The sequence below is a fragment of the Bos javanicus genome, chromosome 8 (assembly GCF_032452875.1).
Source record: "Bos javanicus breed banteng chromosome 8, ARS-OSU_banteng_1.0, whole genome shotgun sequence".
NCBI lineage: Eukaryota > Metazoa > Chordata > Mammalia > Artiodactyla > Bovidae > Bos > Bos javanicus.
In genome coordinates this window covers 2,670,053-2,688,980 of record NC_083875.1, presented here as the reverse complement: position 1 = coordinate 2,688,980, position 18,928 = coordinate 2,670,053, and the positions used below count along the sequence as shown (strand labels likewise).

General features: G+C 41.8%; 1 long non-coding RNA gene across 1 annotated transcript; it reads right to left on the bottom strand.

The window, feature by feature from the left end:
* Window positions 1-1,694: 1,694 nt before the first annotated feature.
* On the bottom strand, window positions 1,695-8,362 carry LOC133252386 (uncharacterized). The gene is made up of 3 exons (XR_009737899.1): window positions 8,186-8,362; window positions 2,095-2,137; window positions 1,695-1,927 (listed from the first exon to the last, which is right to left on the bottom strand). It is a non-coding gene; the product is annotated as an uncharacterized LOC133252386 (long non-coding RNA).
* Between the last annotated feature and the right edge of the window lie 10,566 nt (window positions 8,363-18,928).

Here is an 18,928-nt window from a genome sequence, read left to right as displayed (position 1 = left end):
AATGTTGACCCAGTCATACTTCACAGGTTTATTGCTACCCTGAGAGAAATGAACCTTGTGAAATTATAACCGCCAAACTACAACCAAGATCCTTCCAAAGGCAGACCTCCAGCAAGCAGAGGAGAAGGTTAAGGATGGGGGAGGGGCATCAAGCGTGCTCAAGGAGGCAGGAAGAGAGCCAAGGAGACTGGGTTTAGTGAGCAGCCCAGGGGGTCTGACATCGAGGGAATGATTACCACACTGTCTCCAATTCCCTTCATCAAGCAGCCTTACTTGAGATTCTCACGTCTTCAGGGTAAGTGATTATACCAAAAGTGTATGTAAAATGCAGAGAATGTTTTCTCTAACCTTCACTGGATTCTCAGAAGACCCCAGAAGCTAAAACTGCTAAAAAAAAAAAGTAAAATAAAATAAGCTGGTCATGGAGGACTGAAGAAAGCTGTAAAGCCTTTGATCCTCCTTCCATGGGGAAGTGGGTTTTCTCTCCCCTCCCCACGGATCTAAACTGGACCACGGCTGCTTTTACCAGCAGGACGCTAGGGACGAGCTCCAGGCTCGGCCTGGACAAGCAATGCAAGCACCGGAGTGCTGGAGCCCTGAGAATATGGTCCATGAGAGGCTCCCACCGCACACAGAAGACCCAGAGGATGCGATGCTGGAGAGAGAGAGAGGCCAGGCAGCACCAGGCACCTGATGCGAACGGAGAAATCAGATTTGAGTGGATCCTGCAGGCCCAGCTGCTGCCAAACTAAGCAGAGACGAATCATCCAGCCAGCCCTTCCAGAGTTACTGACCCACAACATCATGGATGACGTGATATAGTGGTTCTAAAATCACAGAAGTCAGGGATAACTTGCTTTAGAGCAAGAGATAAAGTTAACACACCTTCAAAGAGACTTAAGAATGTCACATACCACTCAAAACTTATGGACAGTCTGTAAAATTATAAACAGAAACATAATTCTAAAACAAAACGTGTGGGTTCCTGTACAATTTCTGTGTTGCTTACCAGTGAAGCTCTCTTTCAACAACTTCTTAGTTTTAAAAAAAAATTTTTTTAACTTGCCAAAAGAGAAACATTAAAAAAAAAAATCAGAACTTAGCATTTTCAATGCAAACAATGCAAATGATGTTTAGGTTTATTTCATTTTCTTGACTTTCCATCCTGCCTACTTTCCTGCCAGTCCTCCATGCACCTTCTTGTATGTTCTGCTCACACTTGTTCTCAGCTCATCTTACCCTCGATGCCTCCTCACCTTATTAGTTCATAGCCACTGTAAAATGGTTTTATTCCCAAATGACTTACAGAAGAAGTTCTTTCCTGAATAACCTATAGATCCTTCACTGCCTAATAGATTAGTTCTCATTTTATTTTTGCTAAAGATTTGTCTAGGTAATTTGCCCAACACAAAGAGAAACTCCTAAAAATAGAAAAAAGAAAAGAAAAAAAAAAAGCCTAATAATTTTACTTAAGTTTAGATCCTATTACTTTTCTATAATTTCCTCTCCTATCCATTGAAACAAAAGGAAATGTTAACTTTATAAGACACAATCTGGTTAAAGTGAACTTGCATAATTTCTTCTCCTCTCACTTACCTGGAATAAAAACTTAGGAATTCTCATGACTCTTGGATCTACCTTAAGTACCATCCTCACAACAAAAACTCCAATCATGATTCTATTTTAAACTGGATTTTCTAATTCTATGTAACAATCAAAATGGGTTTCTCACCAATTCTTACCTTAGTCTGCTAACTTTGGCATCAGCATCTTCCTAGTATTTTGAGAAGACATGGAGGAGAGAGTGAGAAGAGTCTTCATGGGTATTGTTGAATGTTTGCTTCACGCTTGCTGGATTTGGCAAGTTTCTACATCTCATTCTTTCTCTGGTGAGGTTTTTTAGAAATTCCTCCATTTCTGCAGTTCCCTTGATTACAGAAAATATTATTATTCCCTGCATGTCTAAGTCAAAAGATGCTGATACTCAAAATTTTTATTCCAAACTCAATCAAAATTTCATTCATTTTTTCCCCCAAGTTAATGTGGCAATGGATGTGTCAAAATACAGTGAAACAGTTTGGTAAAATACCATACCTCAAAATGATGGCGTATAAACGTTGAAATTCTCTGTAGAAATCTGGAAAATATGTATGTTATTAAATTAAAAACCATAATGCAAATATATGCATGCATAATTACTGAAACAGTTTAAATATGAAAAAATTTCAAGGTACTATAAAATGTAAAAAGCAGTTGTGTCTGTTGAATTTTGACAAGTATGCTGAAACCACTCAATGGGAAAAGAGCAGCCTCTGCAACAAACTGTAGTGGGATAACTGGACATCCACATATGAATGATGAAAATGGAGCCCTGCCTCTCACCAGACAAAACTAACTCAGCATGGACCGCAGGTAGAAGTGTTAGAGCCAAATCTGTAAAACTCTTAGAAGAGAACATAAGAGCAAATCTTTGTGACCCTGACTTAGACAACGGTTCCTTGAGCAAAGCACAGGGACAAGAGAAAAAGAGAGAAATCAGACTACGCGAAAATTAAAATCTTTTGTGCGGTAAACAATACCATCAAGAAAGTGAAATAACAACTCACAAAATGGGAGAAAACATTTGTTAGACAGGTCTTATAAGGAATTTGTGTTTGGAATAAAACAAAGAAAACTTACAAGTCAATAACAAAAAGACAACCCAATTTAAAAATGGGTAAAGAATCTAAATAGACCTTCTTCCAGATGATCAATAAGCAGAAGAAAAACGTGCCCAACCTCAGTAATGATTAGGGAAATACCAAAGAATAGCACAGTGAGATGCCATCTCACATCCACTAGAATGGCTATCATTAAAAGGATGAAAAAAAATATAACAAGCATATGCAAAGATTAGGAGAAATTGTAGCCCTCATATATTGCTGGCAGATGTTTTAAATGGTGCAGCCACTTTGGAAAATTTGACCATTTCTCCATCTGTTAAACATATAGCTTCCACAGGACTCAGAATTCCACTCCTGCTTGTAAACCCAAGAGAAAAGAAAACACAAATCCACATAAAAAATCATTTCTAATGTTCACAACAGCACTGTTCATAGAAACTAAAAAGTGAAAACAACCCATGTGTTCCTCTACTGGTGAAGGAACACTGGTGAAGGTCAATTATTCTGTTGAATGAAAAAAGCCAGTCATAAAGATCACATGTTGTATGAGTTCATTTTCATGCAATTATCAGCATGTGAAATTTGTAAAGCAGAAAGTAGATTAGTGATCGTCAAAGGCAGGGAGTGAAAGTGTTGGCAGAAACTGGGAGTGACCGCTAGTTTGAGAGTTAAAGAATAAACTGTGATGGATCCAGGCCATGCAATATCATTCAGCAACAAAAAGAAGCTAAATCATTCAGTTCAGTTCAGTCCCTCAGTCGTATCGGAACTCTTTGTGACCCCATGGACAGCAGCACGCCAGACCTCCCTGCCCATCACCAACTCCTGGAGTTCACTCAGACTCACATCCATTTGGTCGGTGATGCCATCCAACCATCTCACCCTCTGTCGTCCCCTTCTCCTGCCTTCAATCTTTCCCAGCATCCAGGTCTTTTCAAATGAGTCAGTTCTTCACATCAGGTGGCCAAAGTATGGAGTTTCAGCTTCAGCATCAGTCCTTTCAATGAATATTCAGGACTGATTTCCTTTAGGATGGACTGGTTGGATCTCCTTGCAGTCCAAGGGACTCTCAACAGTCTTCTCCAACACCACAGTCCAAAAGCATCAGTTGTTCAGTGCTCAGCTTTCTTTAAAGTCCAACACTCACATCCATACATGACCACTGGAAAAACCATAGCTTTGACTAGACGGACCCTTGTTGGCAAAGTAATGTCTCTTCTTTTTAATATGCTGTCTAGATTGGTCATCGGAGAAGGCAATGGCACCCCACTCCAGTACTCTTGCCTGGAAAATCCCATGGATGGAGGAGCCTGGTAGGCTGCAGTCTATGGGGTCGCTAAGAGTCAGACACGACTGAGCGACTTCACTTTTACTTTTCACTTTCCTGCATTGGAGAAGGAAATGGCAACCCACTCCAGTGTTCTTGCCTGGAGAATCCCAGGGACGAGGGAGCCTGGTGGGCTGCCATCTATGGGATCGCACAGAGTCGGACATGACTGAAGTGACTTAGCAGTAGCAATAGCAGATTGGTCATAACTTTTATTCCAAGGAGCAAGTGTCTTTTAATTTCATGGCTGCAATCACCATCTGCAGTGATTTTGGAGCCCCAAAAATAAAATCTGTCACTGTTTCCACTGTTGCCCCATCTATTTGACATGAAGTGATGAGACAGATGCCATGATCTTAGTTTTCTGAATGTTGAGTTTTAAGCCAACTTTTTCACTCTCCTCTTTCACTTTCATCAAGAGGCTCTTTAGTACTTCTTCACTTTCTTCCATATCTGAGGTTATTGATATTTCTCCCGACAATCTTGATTCCAGCTTGTGTTTCATCCAGCTCAGCATTTCTCATGATGTACTCTGCAGATAAGTTAAATAAGCAGGGTGACAATATACAGCTTTGATATAGTCCTTTCCAGATTTAGAACCAATCTGTTGTTCCATATCCAGTTCTAACTCTTGCTTCCTGACCTGCATATAGGTTTCTCAAGAAGCAGGTCAAGTGGCCTGGTATTCCCATGTCTTTCAGAATTTTCCACAGTTTATTGTGATCCACACAGTCAAAGGCTTTGGCATAGTCAGTAAAGCAGAAATCGATGTTTTTCTGGAACTCTCTTGTTTTTTTGATGATACAACTGTGTTGGCGATTTGATCTCTGGTTCCTCTGCCTGTTCTAAATCACTGGTACCTGCTAAATCATGATAAACCTTTAAATTATTCTGTTGAATGAAAAAAGCCAGTCATAAAGATCACATATTGTATGAGTTCATTTTCATGCAATTATCAGCATATGAAATTTGTAAAGACAGAAAGTAGACTAGTGATCGTCAAAGGCAGGGAGTGGAAGTGTTAGCAGAAACTGGGAGTGACCGCTAGTTTAAGAGTTAATAAAATGTTCTAAAATCAGACTGTTATAGCTATCCAGTATGAGAGTTATCTAGTGTGATGTGGGTCACATATACTGTGAACATTAATATGCCATATTGTGAAAGCACTGAAAACCATTGGAATACACATTTTAAATGGGTGAATTTTAATGTACACAAAATATAACCCAATAATGCTACTTCTGAAAAAGAGGATGGATAGTTGTTATTATAAAATGTTCTTTAAAATTTGTTTGTGAAATCATATTTGTATTCAGGGTATAGTCAATTACAATATTGTATTAGTTTTAGGTGTACAGCAAAGTGATTCAATTATATACTTTTTTCACATTATTTTCTATTATAGGTTATTATAGGATATTGAGTATAGTTCCCTTTGCTCTATAGTAAATCCTTGCTGCTTACTTATTTTATATAGTTTGTATCTATTAAACCCATAATAGATAAGTTTATTTTCTAAGTCTGTGAGTCTATTTCTGTTTTATAAATAAGTGCCTTTGTATCATTTTTTTAGAGTCTACATATGAGTGATATTGTGTGATAGTTGTCTTTCTCTGTCTGACTTGCTTCACTTAAAATAGTATCATAATCTCTAGGTCTATTCATGTTGCTGCAAATGGCATTATTCCTTTCTTTTTTATGGCTGACTAGTATTCTGTTGTATATACGTATCAATATCACATCTTCTTTATCCATTCATCTGTCGATGGACATTTAGGTTGCTTTAATGTCTGGGCTACTGTGAATAGTGCTGTTATGAAGGGTGGAATGCATGTATCATTTTGAATTAGAGTTTTCTCCAGATATATGCCCAGGAGTGGGATTGCTGCATCATATGGCTACTTTATTTTTAGCTTTTTAAAAATCTCCATACTGTTCTTCATAGTGGCTGCACCAATTTACATTCCTATGAACAGTGTACAGTTCCCTTTTTCCATACCATCTCAAGCACTTGCTATTTGTATTCGCCAAATATCGAAATGAATCCGCCACAGGTATACCCGCGTTCCCCATCCTGAACCCACCTCCCTCCTCCCTCCCCTACCCTCCCTCTGGGTCGTCCCAGTGCACCAGCCCCAAGCATCCAGTACCGTGCATCGAACCTGGACTGGCGACTCGTTTCATACATGATATTATACATGTTTCAATGCTATTCTCCCAAATCTCCCCACCCTCTCCCTCTCCCACAGAGTCCATAAGACTGATCTATACATCAGTGTCTCTTTTGCTGTCTCGTACACAGGGTTATTGTTACCATCTTTCTAAAGTGTCATTCAACATACAGATGGCCAATAGGCACATAACATCTCATTGTGGTTTTGATTTGCATTTCTCTAATAGTGATGTTGAGCATCTTGTTATGTGCCTATTGGCCATCTGTATGTTGAATGACACTGTTGATCACTCCTGAGCTCACAAGCACAGCACTGCAGTTACTTAGAGAGGGAAGAGAGGTCCCTGCATCCCATCTGAGTGACCTTCACAGGTAGAGGAGTGAAGGCATGGTCACTTGGGCAGCTGGATGCACTGAATGAAGCAATTCTAAAGGAAATGATCTGCAACTCAGGCCACCAGCAACTTTCTCTGTGAATTCATTTGCTCTGAACCTGCTCATAAACACATCCACTTCAATGTAACGAAATAATCTGCTGGAAAAGACTGGTCCAATACAATCTGCACTTAGAACTGAGGCAATAATTTTGCTTGTCCCCTTCCACCAGCAATAGACTTGGAGCCTATCATGGTTAACCTATTGGAGCTGTGATCACTGTCTCTGTTTTTTCCTTTAGTTCTCTGGTTTCTGGTTTATAAATCTCTCCCTCCTCCCTCATACCATTTTCTTTGTTGTATCACTACAGACAGCACAGAGGTAAAATAAATGAAATCTCAGATCCTGAGGATCCTCAAAGCCTATCAACTGACTGAAGAAGGAGACCAGGGTCGGATCAGGAAGAGAGCTGCATGGTGTCCAGCCTGGTTGAGCCACATACCCTGTCCTGACAGCAATGTCCAGGCGCCAGAGGTGCATGCCCAGAGGCCACGCCCCAGCCCCTTGATTCTCAGGCTAATAGAATAAGACCTTACAAGTCAACTTTTCCAGCTCCCACACTTTATAGATGAGCAAACCAATGTCCAGGGAGATGGAAATGCTAGATACATGGCTAGTTAGTGACAGAGTTAGTGCTAGAATCTGTTCTTTGCTTTACATATAGTTATGGGAGAAAAACATCTTTCACTAAAAAATGTCATGCTAGAATCTTTAAGCTCCCAGTACCTCAGAATATGACCTTGTTTGGAAACTGGGAGATCACAAGTATGATTCCACTGAGCTGGATTATACTGGATTGTAAATTGTGGTCATACTGGACTAGGGTGCCCCCTAACCCAGTATAACAGGTGTCTTCACAAGAAGACAGAGACGCAGGAAGGGAGCTACCTGAGGCTGAGGCCAGGGCTGCACTGAGGCAGCTGCAAGACAGGAGCACAGGGCTACTGGCAGGACACTGGCCCAGTTTCTCCAGAGCCGGAAAGGGGCAGGGAAGGACCTCCTGCCCCGTTCAGTGGAGTGTGGTCCCTCCAGCATTTTGATTTTGGACTTCTAACTTCCAGAACTTGGAGACAATACATTTCTGCTGTTTAAACTACCCAGTTTGTGGTACTTTGTTACAGTAGTCCTGGGATACCAACACACCCACCACTTTACTCACCAGTCAGTCCTAAAGGAAATCAACCCTGAATGTTCACTGGAAGGACGGATGCTGAAGCTCCAGCTCCAATACTTTGGCCATCTGATGCAAAAAACTGAATCACTGGAAAAGACCCTGATGCTGGGAGAGATTGAAGGCAGGAGGAAAAGGGGAAGTCAGAGGATGAGGTGGTTGGATGGCATCACTGACTCAATGGACATGAATTTGAGCAGGCTCCAGGAGATGGTGAAAGACAGGGAAGCCTGGCACACTGCAGTCCATTGGGTCACAAAGAGTCGGACATGACTGAGTGACTGAACAACATCTTTGCTCACACTGAGTCTTACAACAGGGCTGCTGCAGAGCAGACTTATCCTGTCTTTATGGTCACAGAAACCACAAGAGCCTGTCCACCTCCCCGGCCACTGTCCCTACATTTGGACACTCACTTTCAGACACCAAGTGCCAAAGGCGGTGTTTCTTCTTTCCTTTGAGCCACATTTCAAGTTGCATCAGGACCAGAGGAGTAGGAGTCACCACAGCACCTGTTAGGGGATATGAAAAATATTCTTGATGCCAAAACGCCTCCCTTCCTGATCCTGACAACATGTCAGCAGACAGTAAGCCCTGGAGCATCAGCACTGAGTTCCCTTGAGTCGTCCCAACACAGACTGATCCAGGAAAGGCCGTGCGTGCTGTCCCCAACACTTCTGTATGGGTGGATCCGTCTCAGGTGGAAGAAGTGCACACACCACACACACAGGGAAGCCCCCAGTGCGGGCAGCTGGGTGTGGTAGAAGAGCGCCCCTGCTGGAGACGCAAGGACCCTGGCTGGAATCTGTGTGCTCTGCGGTGTGCCCCTAGGAAGGACATCTTCCTTCTCTGAGCTTCACCATCTGGAAGGCTTCCCGGGGTAAAGACTGACAGTTGGTAAAGAATCCACCTGCAATGCAGGAGATCTGAGTTCGATCCCTGGATAAAGGCACTAATACCCGCCTTGCCAGATTCATGTAATACATATAGATGAAGTTACTTAAAACACAGTCTATTTAGATATACAATAAATGAATGTGGGTTTGTTGATGTTTTCATTGCTATTTTATTAAATCCCAGCGCTGGACAAAGACCTTCATGGAAAATCTAACCATATCTTATCAGCTCTTCTCAATCCTATGCTAGAAGCATGAGACAGGGGTCCCACGTCATCCAGTTGTATCTGTCCTAGCAGAGTATCCATTCATGGAGCCACTGGGGTAGGGACCAACACCCATCTAAATCCCGGTCTCTGAACAGAGGGCTTGGTGCACAGGAAGCAGTCAAAAATATCTGTTGCATGTTGAATACATGTTACACAAACACTTTTCCTCAGGATTCACAATCAGCCATTTAAAATGAGCGAGTAAGTATTCTCGTCCTAGACCACTGACTCTTTTCACTATTAAGGAGTGCCAGGTACGGACATCATCCAAGGTCACCCAGCCTCAATCTGAAAATACGCTGTCTTTCACGAGAGCTTTCCAAAACCAGTGCATCAGTGACACTTTGCTGTAATCAAATTTTACAGTAAGTCAGTCCTTTGGATGTTGCAGCCTAGGAGTCACGCTTTCTGATATTTCTCTTGCCCCAGATTTGCATCCATAGGCTTCCAAATGTGCATTCTCTTCCACGGAAGCTCAACTGGCCTGTTTTTAAATCTGAGATCTTCAAAGAGGATGCTGTACACACACGCATGTGCGCACTCATGCACGCACACACACACACACACACGTAATAACTGGATATGAGTTAGTCCAGGCCCATTTCCCTTGAGTCTCTTCCCTTCTTGTTTTATGTCCCTTGCTTTCTGGTTTCCGTGTGCAGCCTTAAGACAGGCATCCTTTGCTATATTCATCCTCTCATGTCAATTATGTCAGCTGCCCGACTTTAATAGTCTCATCACCATTGTTTGAGGACTGTGACAAACAACAAAAGAAATCTGCTGTGTTCTTCCTGTAGGCTCTCAACAGAAGCAGACTGAAAAAACCCTGTGACTTGACCGCCATCTAGAGAAGGCTAGAGATACTGGAATTAAACAAGCTAATCTAGTATCTTCATAGGTTTACATCTCTCTAACCCTTTGGGCAAAAAAATAATAATAAGGAAAAGGCTTTTAAACAAGACATGCAGAAAATACTTAAATGCTATATTGTAGCTTGGGATGTTTTTATTCATCTTTTTTTTATAAAAATGTATGCAATTGTATTGTTCCTACGGAGAAATGCTACTACTCATGATAGCCATCTGCTTGCGTTTGAATTTATTTTATGGATTCCTTTGGAAAATATACGTCCAGGTAACATAATTATTATATCTGCACATTTGTGATGCTGTAATTAAAACTGGGAGGTTGTTTTCATTAAATTATCCAGATTGTTACTGACTTCTTTCCTGCTGGCATATGAGTTTTCATCTTAAAACGGACTTCAGAACCTCTCTATGCTGTTCCTGTCATATTAATACTGGTGGCTCGGATGGTAAAGAATCTGCCTGTAACGCAGGAGACCCAGGTTCAGTCCCTGGATGAGAAGATCCCCTGGAGAAGGAAACAGTAACCCACTCCAATGTTCTTGCCTGGAGAATCCTATGGACAGAGGAGCCTGGCAGGCTATATAGTCAATGGGTCGCAAGAGTCAGACATGACTTAGTGACCAAACCACCTCCACCACTAGTATTCTTGCCTGGAGAATAACATGGACAAGGAGCCTGGTGGGCGACAGTCCATGGGGCTGGACACAACTGAGCCACTAACACAACATCACTAGACGAAAAAATTATCCAGCTTCATAAAATGTCTTTTGAACAACTGTGTCATGCAAAGCTGTAATAAAGCCTAAAGATATGGAAAATTTAAAAATGATCAGAGGAAATAAAGCCTAAAGATATGGAAAACTAAGCCTAAAGATATGGAAAATTTAAAAATGAACAGAGGAAAATAAAGCCTAAAGATACGGAAAATTTAAAAATGAACAGAGGAAACATTGAAGTTTCCTCTGTTCCTATAAAACAAATCTGTAGATTTTCTGTAAAGATCTATACCTAGAAGTCTAAAAGAATTGGTGGTTTTCCTTTTCTTTTACATTACCATAGGAAATATCTGTTATTCCAGTGCCGAGAAGTCAACACTGGAGCTTATGGAGATTCTTGACCATTTTCACAACAGGATTTTTATATTTTGCAGCTTGCAGATAATGGTGATGAGAGTGTTAAATTCAGGAAATTGACAAACTAAAATGTAAAGGATGAGTTCCAGTGGATGATGTACATCTGAAGGCTACCCAGTGAAACAGGAGGGAAAGAAACAGGAAAATTCACAGAGTATTAAAACCACAGACTAAAAATTTAATCCCATTCTATGTTGCCAGGTATCACATTTTTTGTGCACGGCATCCTGTGAAAGATTTCAGATTTAAAAACTGAGACCAACAGAGTGTCTGTGAAAGAGAATACAATTTGGAAGCCTATGGATGCAAATTCGGGGCAAGAGAAAATCCAGAAACTGTGACTATTCCATTCCTAGTCTTCTATATCCAAAGGACTTTGATGTATTTCAAAATATTGCTTAAGTTTCATTAATGCAATGTTGGTTTTGTAAAGCTCTAGTGCAATGCAATGTATTTTAGGACTAAGTCCAGTAAACATAGATAAAGGCTGGGTGCTCCCGACTAGAGCCAGAAAACTTTTCCCTGAAGGTCAGGCAGTAAACATCTTCTACTTTCTGGACCACAGGGTCTCAACTAATCAGTTGTCACTGTAGCATGAGAGCGGCCATGAACAGCATGTCAACCAGTTAGTGCGGCCATGTCTCAGGAAAACTCTATAAAAACAGGCCAGCCATGGTGCAAGAGCAGGATCTTGGATTTGCCCAATGGGAACGACTGTCAAATGGCAGAGGCCGGAACCATCAGCTACTCTGTGTCCAAAGGGGCAGAGCTCACGTAGGAGCCTTAAGCCCACTGACACCAGCTCCAGTCTACTGGAACTGGGGCCTTTTTTTCATACAGCTGGTACACCTTCTGCAATATTAAACTTAAAATACTCTCAAGAAAAATTACTTTCTCTCAGACATATATATACACACAGACACACATGCACACAGTCTTTTCAGATGAGTAATGGAAGCAGAAGGCACAAGACAAATGAACTGGATATGGATGAATATTTATGTTCTCTGTCTCAAAGCCTGTTTCAGATTGCTACACCATCCTAGGACTAGATTCTACAGCATCTATCAGATGCATTTTCATTTTAAAACAGCTTCTATTTCACGATTGGTATTCTCCCATAAGTTATGCCTGTAAAAATGACCACAGGAAAGAATCTTTGCCTAAAAATCTAAACACTGAAGTAGCTGCAGTGACAGGGAATTTCCATATAACTCCGTGTCCTGGCACCTGAAGAGCTGCTGATAGCAGACAGAGCACGTTAGAAGAGGCAGGCTGTAGAGAAAGCAATCTGAGGCAGTGAGCTTTAATCTAGCACAGGTATTTTTCTAGTTTTTCAGTATACTTCACCACCTCAAGGAAGACATTTGCTCTCCCTTTTGATAGATCATCAGTTTCACCTTTAGGTTTTTGGAACTCTTTGCATGATGACTTCCTTGACCATGAAGACACACGACCATGAACTCCTATAATCACTGCCCTGCTGATTTTTCCTTCTGCCTGTGAGTGGCCCGTGCAAAGGGCAGACAGAGCACAGATGGGAAGGAGGACAGCCCTGGTGGAAACCACTGCTCCAGCTCACACTGGCCCTGGGACCCTGAGGAAGCTACTCAACTGCTCTGAGAACCGGTCTCTTCCATGTAAAACAGAGGGAGCACCAGGTCTACCAACGCTGTTGACACGATTTAAGAAGTACGTCTGTGAGGGGTCTTGCATGTCACTCTGTACACGTTGGTTCACCTCTCCTCTCCCCACCATCCTTTCACCAAGACATGGACTGTGAAGCCCAGATCTTATTTATCCACATGCCCCCATCTCACAGTGTGGCCACTGGATGAGATGCAGACAGGGGCTGCCTACACGGTTCTGGAATGAGCAGTTGGTTCTCAGGTTTCTCTTCATTACTGAAGCTCTTAACCTCTTAAACCGCTATGAGGATGAGCCAAAGGTGTTCTCGGAGTCGTGAAAAGAAAATGTTTCATAAATTCAAAAACAGAAGAACCCACTCCTGTTAACATATATATACACACGACTGTATATAAAATAGATAAATAACAAGGACCAACTGTACAGCACAGAGAACTATAGACAGCATTTTGTAATAACCTGTAAGGAAAAAGAATCTGAAAAAGAATATACGCACACGTGCGTGCACACGCACACACTCATGCTCACGCTTAGTCGTGTCCGACTCTTTGTGACCCCATGAACTGTAGCCCGCCAGGCTCCTCTGTCCGTGGGATTTTTCAGGCAAGAATACTGGAGTATACCAGTATTTTGGTCATCTGATGCGAACAGCTGACTCATTGGTAAAGTCCCTGATGCTGGGAAAGATTGAGGGCAAAAGGAGAAGAGGGCGTCAGAGGATGAGATGGTTGGATGGCATCACCGATGCAATGGACATGAACTTGGGCAAACTCCGGGAGATGGGGAGGGACAGGGAGGCCTGGTGTGCTGTAGTTCATGGGGGTCACAGGGTCGGACACAACTGGGTGACAGAACAACAACAATACTGGAGCAGGTTGTCATTTCTTCTTCCAGGGCATCTTCCCGACCCAGGGACTGAACCCTCATTTCCTGCATTGGCCAGCAGATTCTTTACCACTGAGCCACCAGGGAAGCCTATATACACATACATGTGTGTATATATATGTGTGTGTGTGTGTATATATGTGTGTGTGTATGTGTGGTGTGTGTGTGTGTGGCTGAATCACTTTGCTGTACACCTGAAACTAATACATCAGAAATCAACCATAATATGTCAATAAAAAATAAAATTAAGAAAAGGAGGAGGACCCACTCATGATACTAGAATGCTGCACATCGAGTAGGCACTCATTTGTCTGCTGGAAAATGAGAGCCACAAGGGTGTGGATCGTATTAAAGAGATGCAGTCATGATATTACACTCTGGTCTCGAGGGAGCAGATTGGACCCACTGTGTTATCCAAATGGTGGGAAAACAAGGTGCTTTATCACGAGGTTTTACTACTGCTGTTAAGTCCTGTGATTCTCATCATGATTCACCGGTCAGACATAGACACTGCTTAGCATTGCCCAGGGAAGAATCTTGCTGTCAAAACAGGCTTCACGTTTTAATGTTTTTCATCATACAGCGCACCGCCTGCTGATAACTTCATGGAAATGTCATTCAGGGAATCAGCAAGATTAGATGTGAGTAATTTGGAGTCATCCAGACAAAGGAGTTTTGATCAGAAGAGGAAATGAAACTAACAAATCATCTGTCGGGGATAACAGTGGAAAGAGGATCAGCAGTTACGTAAAGGCTTTGAGGAAAAGAAATAGAAAGTTTTTTAAAAAATCACTAGCTTTGGGGCACATAAACAGAGCAGCTAAGATGCCAATAAAAAGAAAATGGGATTCCTGAAACACCAAGAGGGTACATAAAAAGAAACCAATTAAATAGGAATGTCTCTTTGTTTTTCTGATTGTTCTGGTTCTTAGGGATAGGAGCTGCAGATGCATTTCCTCCTCTTTGCTTTTCTAGTCGTATAAGACATAGGAGACGCAGTTACAATGAGATTTTCACTATTACTAGACAGTTTTAAAACCTGTATTTTCCTTATGAAACATAATTACTGCCCATTTTGCCTATCATGGTACATATGATTTCCAGATTACCAGCATGACAAGAAGACAAATTGTCACATGTTTTCTGATCGCATCACCAGAGTTACAGACCTTGTATAATGCATGCTGAACAATATCCCCGATAAGTTACCAGTCTGGCCACAAAAGTCAGGAGATAATACAATAATACGTAAAAGTGATTTTACTTATCAACACGTAAATGTCACTGCATCAGTTTTAAAGACCACTATGTCTGTAAGGATGTTTATGTACACAGAAAAAAGTCTCCACTCTGGCCAGAGAGAAACCCTAATTTTTCCTGCACCTTCCTACTCATCTCATAATCATTGTACAGGTGACAGCTGACCCAGTCGGGGGGCAATCCCATCCTCTTCCATCATTTAAAAACTAACTACATGTTGCTTCTCTAATGAGTCTTTCCAGGTGGAACAATAACTAGGTATCTAAAAAGAGAAAGGACCTAGGAAAGAGAAAATTACAGCTTTATCCATGGACAGCTGTGCTTAGGGTTAGTGATTGTCCCAGAGAAGTAAAGTTCCATTTATGTAGCCAAAAACAGTCATCCAAGACTTGTTAATGGTACAAGATTCTTCTGAACAACTCAGCACACCCACCCAGTTCTCACCTGAGATGACAAGACTTAGCACTTACGGAGCATGTGTCACATGAGAGGCACTGTTTAAACTCTGAGTATCATTAAATCCTCCAGTCCTCACAGCAATAATGCTGTATTCCCATCCTCACTCTGCAGGTGTGAAATGGGGGCAAAATGGTTAAGTAGCTCACAGAAGCACACAGGACAGGTAACAAAGCCAGATTCTAACCCGGAAAGCCTGGCTCCAATGTCCAAAGCCTTAGCAATATGGTCCCAGGCAGGCTGCTGGGGGATCTAAGATTTAGATTCCTAGAAACCAGATTAATATAACCTACTCATTATCCTAAGAAAGAAAAATAGCAAGTTTGCTAGATGGAATATCTCTCTTACAAGGTCCTACAGAGAGACACTTTGTGGATGGATGGATGGGAGGGACTAAGCCCTTGCCATGAAGACCCTAGTAATACACACCCATACTTTCCGCAAAGCCTGGGGATATTTTGTTCCAAAGAAGCAAAATCAAATGTCTGGGTTCCTTTAGGCTAATCCAAGGATCAACATAATAGAAAATGGACCACAACTCAATGTCCTTAAAAACATAAAAAAATTAATCAAAAACACAAAAAGAGGGAAATTCTGCACTTGGCTTAAGCCATATAAGAAATGTCTGAACTGAGAGGGTTACAATTAACCAAAGGCCTTAACTCAAATAAGTTAATCAGCAACCATAAAATCTTTGTAAGTAAAGAATTATTAGTACAAAAGAGTAAGTCATGGAAAATAATGTATCAGTCCTTCTCAGGCGTGAAACCAGTGTTATGAATTTTTTTCAACAAGTTCATCAAGAATTTAAAGAAAGAACTCAGGCAGTACAATAGAATTGATTTCCCATCTTAATTACTTTTGAACAGCTACATCTCACCCACAGGTTCTTTTTTTCATCTATGCCCTCTGTTTAAAATGGGTGATATCTTTTTATGAAACAATTGTAAGCAATGTTCCAGCAATCATGTTCTTTGATGACCTTGAAACCCTAAATGATAGTCTGGGACTTCTTCATACCCACCTTCCAAGAGAATCGTATTCTGGATGGTCATACAGCAAGAAGGTGCATCAGTTGCCCCCGTGGAAGCCACCTGACTCTAAGGCGGCTTGACCAGGCCTTGCTGTCAGCTTGAACTCCATACTGACCCCAAAAACACAATCCTTTGAGCAAAAAGCTTGACTGGAGCCCCTCCACCTCAGTCTTCATGGGACACGAAGTTCAAATTAAAAATTCGAGTTTAAGTCCCATCACTCCCTTCCTCACACACCACATTAATCAAAGGAAACTATAATTCTCTATACACATCCTGCTTTTTCCTCATTTCCATCTTTATTTTCATTCTGTGTCTTCCATTTCAAACATTCATCCTCATCCCTTTCTTCCAAGCTAAGCTCAAATACAGTTTCTTACACACACACAGGTTTCTCTCAGCTATTTTTGTGTGTGATGATTAATCTTATCTGTAAACTCATCTAGGCCATGGTACCTAGATTTTAGGGCAAAACCAGTCAAGATATTGCTACAAAAGCATTTTTAGACAAGATGAGCCTTTAGATCAGTGGACTTCAAATAAGGCAGATCACCCTCCATAACATAGGTGGGTCTCGTCTAATCAGTTGAAGATCTTAAGAGAAAAAACTGAGGTCTCCTAACTCAAGATGCAACATCAGGCTTTTCTTGGTCTCCAAGCTACTGGCCTGTCCTACAGACTTCAGAATTGCCAGAACCCACAATTATGTGAGCCAATTCCTTAAAATAAATCGCTATCTCTAGGTGGATAGATAGATATACATACACATCATAAGAAATAGACTATAAACACACACCCTGGAGAAGGAAATGGCAACCCACTCCAGTATTCTTGCCTGGGAAATTCCATGGACAGGGGAGCCTGGTGGGCTACAGTCCATGGTGCTGGCTACAGTCCATGGTGCTGGCTACAGTCCATGGTACCGAAAGAGTCAGTCACAACTTAGCAACTAAGTCACCACCATCACACAGTCACTATAAATATATATCTTACTGATTCTGTTTCTCTGGGGAACCCCAACTAGTAGAGTATAATGCCTGATTTCCCTACTGAACTCTCAAACGCAATCCTCCTCTTTCTATTTCTTGAAAGAACAATGCTTTGAAAATAGAGTGTGTTTAATAAATATTAAATGAATGATTGATTGTTTGGTCAATGAATGAATAAATCTCTGGTCAGATCCCTCTGGGAAATAACTAAATTTATATTTTTATTCTCTCTTTCCTTTGTCAGTTCTGAAGTTCACAACTTACCTCCTTTGCCTACACTGTTTCCGGTTCCTAATGGGTATCTCTGTTTTCAGACTCTTCCAGTCCCTGCCCAAGTGTTTCTTGCACATTGCCACATAGATCTCTCTTCAAACCTCTCTCTCTCTGTCTCTCTCTCTCTCTCACACACACACACACACACACACACACACACTTCAGAGAACTGCACGGAAACCTGTAATGACTCTCCATTGCCTAGAATCCCTCTACAGCTCTCATCTGTAACCGCTTTGCCTTCATAGCAAGTATTACTGTACTAATCCTAAGAGGTTACTTGTTTAAAGATCTCTGTGTGTATTTCTACTTTCCCGAAGATAGCCATTATTATATATTCCAAAGATGCTGGGCATCTGGGCTGCAGACTCTGCCATCTCAGAGCATCTATCTGCCTGACAAGTGCTTGCTTATCTTCAAGGTTCAGAGGTCACCTCCTCCTTCTGTTCACCCCAGTCAAGAGCTTATTCCTCCACTCCCATACGTATCTCCACGTGAGTTTGGGCGTGTTTGTCTGCATCACTAGAATGTGAGCTCCTCCCAGGCAGTGTTCTTATCTCATTCATCTTGTGCACCCAGACATCTTGCCATGGCCTGAAAGCCCCAGCCTGTCCCTACAATACACGTTTACATTTGATAGGCATGCAGAAAACTGTTGAAGTCAGCAGCAAAGCATAAATTATTGGCTTTTCTCTAGAAATACTTTCCTAAAATCAGGAGGAAAAAAAACAGGCACCGTGAGCATCACCTGCGCTCCGATGGACACTGCTTTTCCCTTTCCATCTGGGCGTTTAGACTTGATACAGAGCCAGTCAGTCACTCTGAAATTACAACCTCTGGGCTTCACATGTTTACTGCTGCAGGAAGCCAAGTGCTGTCTGGTTCGTACCTAAGACTAATTGCGATTTGTCCGCCACAAAGTTTAAAGAATAGGCAGCTAATGCTCAAAAGAGCTGAACTCTCCAGTGGTTTCCAGGGAAGGGTTTTTAAAGGAAACATTTGGTTTGAGTGTTGCAGCTTGTGGACTTTCTTCTGATTGCTTAGCACTGAGGTAATGGGGTGATGCTTTGGTTATCTTATTCATCAGCCTACTAGTTCCAACCAGCCTGGGGTCTGTGTGCTTGTGGTCAGCATGTAGTCACCATCTTCCACCTGGGCAGGAGTCTTGGTTTCTACCAAACAGCTCAAAGATATGTGTCAGATTGTTGGTATGTGTATCCCTTGAGGAAGAACTAGGACCCTGTTTTATTGCTGAGCTATTGTTTAAGCTGGGCTTCCAGGTGACTCAGCTGTAAAGAATCCACTTGGGACAGGAACATTCCCTGGAGAAGGAAATGGCAACCCATTCCAGTATTCTTGCCTGGGAAATCCCACGGACAGGCTAGCCCACGGGGTTGCAAAAGAGTCAGACACAACGGAGCGACTAAACAACAACAGTAAAGTTCAAG